Below are 6,246 nucleotides of genomic sequence, written 5' to 3'. Positions count from 1 at the left end.
AAAGTTATATATTGTTAGGGGATATTTGATATGTTTGCCCTCTTTTATTCCCACGGCCACACCCTCTAGTGTATTTATGACCAGAGATTTTTACACTACAAGGGGTGGCTCGAGGAGTAAAATGGGGGAATATATCATTTCCTATATTGTTAATCTGGTGGGCTCATTGCAGATGAGTTAGAGAATAATCACCCTAATCTGATAGACTTGACTATTAGTTATAGATAATGGTCCCATTTCCATGTCTTTACCACAAGATCATTCCCTATAATGTCACCTTAGGTTGATCCGAGCCATCCATTTGATAGGCCCCCTGGTTGGATATCCAATGGCCCAAAGATCACACCAATTAGGCAATCATAAAATATAGGGAAATGATAAATGCGCCCCTTTTCATCTCAAGGGACACCCAACTGCAGTGTAGCAGCAATCAAATCCGTTGTGCTCGGTGTCCCAAGTGATGATAGGGGCCCATTTATAATTTCCCTAAATTAATATTGTAGATAACCATACACCGTAGTCATAACCCACAGATCTAAAGTTCCAAATTCTCTGGCACCACCAAAGTTGGGGTTGTATACCATGGGTACAGAAATCCTTGGATAAGTTGTTCCTACAATTACACGTTTTACTTGGATAAGTTTTATCTTGATATTAACTTGTTTGTTGTTTCCTATTTTTTATCCTAGTACAAAAGTTGGCCGAACAGAAAATTTCTATTCCTTCCAAGGATAAAACTAAGGACAAAAGTCGACATGAAGAAAGGATTGCTAGTTTATCAAGGATAAAACTAATCCTCAGCTTGAACAGTCCTATTGTTTCAACGATTATCCCCGTGTGATCAGTGTGATCAATGTGTGTTTTTGGGTTATATCTAGGGGTGCAACTTGGGCGGGTTCAATCTGGGAAAAGTCAGGTTGGGTTGAGTTCAAGTCGGGTTCGAGTTCAGGTTCGGGTTGGGTTTTCTCAACCCGGGTCGGGTTCTGGTTGAGGGCTTTGGCAACCCGACCCGAGTGAACCTGACATTTTTAATAATAAAAAAAATTTAAGCTTAAAATCCCGGGTCGGGTCGGGTTGAACTAGGGTTGGGTCGGGTTCGGGTGGCAAAAAGGGTTTCTCGGGTCAGGTCGGTCGGGTTCGGTTGGCCTCAACCCGACCCGAGTTGCACCCCTAGTTATATCTCAACAGCCATGGAAACCAACTTAGACTATTCAAACCTATATTTTGATTGATTAGGTGAATCTCATATGAGGAAAATGATTGTGAGCTTGAAGCTCATATAGCTTATATGAGCTTGAGGGCCCAAACACATGTGGGCCCACATTGTTAGGATGATCCAAAGCATTCATTTGAAAGACCCTTACATAGATAGCGTGTGTACAAAAAATCAGCTCCATAGGATCATCCTAACCCATCCAAAAGTGGAGGGCAAAATGGACAAACACCGTTTGCCACAAATCTGCCCATTTTTCCCCTCCACTTTTGGAGGGGTTAGGATGATCCAATGGAGCTGATTTTTGGTACACACCCTATCTATGATGGGTCCTTGCAAATGAATGGTTTGGGTCACCACAGAAAATGTGGGACCCATGTATTTGGGCCCTCAAGCTCATATAGCTTATATGAGCTTGAGGGCCCAAACACATGTGGGCTCACATTGTTAGGATGATCCAAAGCATTCATTTGAAAGACCCTTACATAGATAGGGTGTGTACAAAAAATCAGCTCCATAGGATCATCCTAACCCATCCAAAAGTGGAGGGCAAAATGGATAGACACCGTTTGCCACAAATCTGCCCATTTTTGCCCTCCGCTTTTGGAGGGTTTAGGATGATCCAATGGAGCTGATTTTTGGTACACACCCTATCTATGATGGGGCCTTGCAAATGAATGGTTTGGATCACCACAAAAAATGTGCGACCCATGTGTTTTGGCCCTAAGCTCACAATCATTTTCCCCTCTCTCTCTCTCTCTCTCTCTCTCTCTCTCTCTCTCTCTCTCTCTCTCTCTCTCTATATATATATATATATATATATATATATATATATATATATATATATGGGGAAAGTGATGGTGAGCGGTCGCTCGTATAAGCTATATGCGCAGTCGCACAATAGCCGTTGATTACAAACGATCATAGCCATTCACTCAAAAATCCATAGACAAAAGGGAAAAACCCATTCAAGCTTCTCTCTCATGTGCGATCGTCTCACCCAAAACCAGAGGGCATCTCCGACGATCGGAGAAATCTGCCGCCTCTCTCCGCACGGTGCCATCGACGTTCTCCCTCTCTTTCTCGACAGATGCTATCCCCGCACGGTGCCATCTCCTTAGACGCGCGCAAAATCCGTCCTCCCCTTCCTTCTCGACGGTGAAATCCGCCATCTCCGCTCGGTGTGGGCTCCTCCAACGAAGCAGGCGTCGTTCCCCTCCCCAGGTAAGTTCTATATTTCAGTTTTTTTTCTTTTTTTCCCTCTTCTAGGGGTTTCATTTAGGTTTTTTTTGTTTCTAGGTTTTTAATTGTTCCTTTTTTATTTTATTTTTCTAGGGCAACAAAAACAGTGATGGATTTTTGAGATTTTGTGGTTATTTTCCCCCTCTCTCTGTAAGTTCTACACAAGCTCACTTTCTTGTTGTTTTCTGTCTTCTCTGTCTAGTGTTTTTGGGTTGTGGATTTTCTGTAAGTTCTCGGCTTGTGAGGTATGAGCAGGAGATTATCGTCTTCATTGTTTGGCTTGAAAATGGGTTATCTCTTACTCTCAATTTTGTGAAATTTTCTTTAGTTTACTGCGTAAATTGGTTTCTTTTCAAGTGGGTTTTTGTGGGGAGGGACTGTTCTAGGGTTTCGTGGGTTAGGTGTGCTGAGAAAATCAAGCTCAGTGGGATGTGGATGAATGGGTTTTATAGTTCTGTGTTTTCTGTCTTGTGTTTTTGGGATGTGGATGAATAAAAAAGGAGTATTTAGAAGAAGGGATTTTAATGCATTAGCACTACTTTCTGTTAATGTTGTCTTCATCTACAATTGACATCAATTTATTTGTATGGAAACACTTGACTTCTTATCTGGATTAGTTCCATCAGATTTATTTATTTTAATGTTCTATAATTTACCTTTTATGATAAAGATATTTGTATGGAAACACTTGACCTCTTATCTGGGTTAGTGCCATACTGCCATCAGATTTTATTTATTTTTATGTTCTGTCATTTACCTTTTTATCATAAAGATGCTTATATATCGAGCATTTTCAACTCCCATCTTTTGCATTACTGATATTTCTTAGATTTGCCTTTGTTGTAATTATGCTTTGTCTCTAATAATCTTGCAATTTTATTGTTTGAAAGTAAAGGATATTTTAGCATCAAGATTTTTTGATCCTCACATTCGTATCACTGAAGGACCTTGGATTCGAATTCTGAATTGGTTCATGGATGTTTAGCATTTTTTGGATTTGATATTGGGTTTGAGTTTCAGTGTGATTCAGATGGGTACTTGATATGGGTCTCACGTGCATAGGCCCAATTATGGGCTGGGCCGAGTCTTGTAGTCTTCGAGTCTGTTAAGGGGGGTACTTGATATGGGTCTCACGTGCATAGGCCCAGGTATGTTTTCTTTCATGTTTGACTAGATGTACTCTTTTCATTTTCTATTGGGTAGTTTCTCCTCTATGGACCTCTTCTTGCAATGGTTCTTTATTTATATCCTTGACTTGGAGGAAGTTACTAGGCCATGGCAAGGAAGAGAAGTTTCTTCATGGGGAATACAAGGTCGATCGAGTAATCATATATAACCAATTTCTGATCTCTCTCTTTTTTATTTTTTTTTGGTTGGTATATATTTTTAAAATTGTTGGATGATTTGGTATTGGTCTGTTGAATTTTCTGTCCAAATTTCTGTTTTGTTTCTTTGTTTTTTGTCTTTTGAGGACAATGTGAATGTGGTGATTTTAAGTAGTTTTACAGTTATTATTATTTTTCTTAAATGATCTGAAATGGGCTGAAACTATGCCATCTCATCCTTTTCTTGTCATTCTTATGATTACTACTTTGGTTTAAGGAAAAAGGAAGGTTTGATTTTTTTAATAATTTTTCCTTCAAAAAATACTGGCCATACGAGCAGCTTCAATGGCGATGAGGAATTTGTGGGATTTAGTATTTTTTTTGTGGGATTTAGGGTTTGTGGGATTTTGTGATTTTTTTCTTCTGTGTCTGTGTCTGTGTCTGATGTTATTTGTAGTTCATATTATATTTCCATTGGTTATATGCAGATTCAGAGAGACTCAATTAATGGCATCCTCTCGCAATAGTAGTTCTAGCAGACGTGGTATCAGAATTGCAACAAGAAATTGTAAATGTGAGAAGAAAGCTTCTATCCAAATAACGCAGACGGATGAGAATGGCAATAGAGGCCGCGTGTTTTACGCTTGTGCCTTCTTCTGTGTAAGTAAGCAGTGAAAAATTCTAATTTTTACTAGTATGTGAAGTTTCAAATTCCTAACTCTTATACAACATGCAGGAAGGAAGTACAAAGAAGTGCAATTATTTCCGTTGGTGCAAAGAAGATATGGATGACAATGAAGTTGGTTCGAATAGGGATGATATAGCCGAATTGAAGAATGAAATAGCCGAATTGAAGAATGACATGGGCACATTGGTAAATTTATTATACGAATTGAAGGTGCAATCAGGCAAACGCTTCGACGGATTGAAGGTGCATGCAAATGAATTGAAGGTGCATGGAGGCAAACGCTTCCAAGTTTTTGAGAACCAACTTCAATGGATTAAAGTTGCAGTTGTTGGGTTGTTTATCTTGATCATTTTTGTGTCTCTGTTACTTAATGATCTAGGGCAGTGTTGTTTAGTTGGAGGTGTGGGGTTGTTTATCTTGTTTCTTTTTGTATCTATCCGTTAGTAAGTGATCTGGGGTACTGTTGTTTAGGTGAAAATGAATTGCTAGTTTATACTATCATCCTTATTTTCTTCTGCTGCAACATATATAGCTCCTTATGTGGTTTGCATGTTACAGCCAGAGAATCTGCTGCTAGATTCCAGTGGTGTTCTTAAAGTCTCAGATTTTGGATTAAGTACTCTACCTCAGCAAGTTCAAGTGAGTGTGATGACTTCTCTTACATGGAATATATGTTCAATGATCATACAAGGATCACCTGGACTGTCCAAGAATGGGACTGCTCTGTGCGTGGGCCTTAACCCAAAAACATTGCCCCCATTTGAACTGGTTCAGAACTTCAGACTTATGATGTAATGAGATCAGACAAAACGCGGGCACGGGTCGCGTTCGCCACGTCTAATTGATGGAATCAAAGCTGGAATTGGTACCCTATTCCTAATCCAGGTTTTGTTCAAAGGAAATGAATGGAATTAAGGGATGAGAATGGCATTAAGGGAATTACAGTTGGTGCTTTTATATTTAATTTTCTCGATAGAATCTTTTTATATGAAATATTAGAACATATTAAGTATTAGAGAAAGTAAGTCTATCACCCAATTTGTCTCGCAATCTCACTAACCAAATTTCATTTCGTTTTCAGCATCTAATGATGACAAGATGTAAATGGGAAAAAATGTTGGTATCTGTTTCCCACTACCAATAGGTGGTATTCTGATTTCGCCCTAGTACAAAAGGAATTCTTATTGAATGTTTTTCAAATTAAATTTTGACTACTAATGCCGGCACTAAAATGTTTTAATAATTGCACTAACTCAACTTGTCCTTTGTGTTTTGATTGGCTTTTGGGTACATTTTGGATGACATCTGTTTAAATAATAAAAGACAAGTGTGTTAGTGCAAATATCGAAACATGATAGTCCCAGAATCAATAGCCTAAATTTTATATTTTGATATTTTTCCATTCCATTTCCAAGTTAATTGGATTAAGAATCAGATTAGGATACCAATTTCAATTCTCGATCCCGGCAATCCAATTCAGCATCACAGGAAAAATATTTTCCCTATGAATTTTTTATTTCCACAATTCAGAGAGAGGATAAATTTTAGGGACATCATTATAAATTTAAGAGTCCTGTATATAGAACTTGAACTATACTTGAATACTTGATCAAGTCAATACAAGTAATCCAAACATGGTACACGAGATGAATTTGAGCAAGTGTGTGTTTTGTGACTGCTCTGAATGTAAGGAGATCAGTGGGTTTAGAGTGTAGAAAACAGTACTACACTGTTTTACAGTTACTGTACTGCTGCTTCTCATGCTCGCGACGGTATTT

Source organism: Tasmannia lanceolata, unplaced genomic scaffold, assembly GCF_043159265.1.
Source record: "Tasmannia lanceolata isolate RefF3 unplaced genomic scaffold, GAP_Taslan_0.1 ptg000004l, whole genome shotgun sequence".
Taxonomy (NCBI): Eukaryota; Viridiplantae; Streptophyta; class Magnoliopsida; order Canellales; family Winteraceae; genus Tasmannia; species Tasmannia lanceolata.
The sequence above is the reverse complement of the archived record's forward strand: the minus strand, read 5'-3'. Positions refer to the sequence as shown.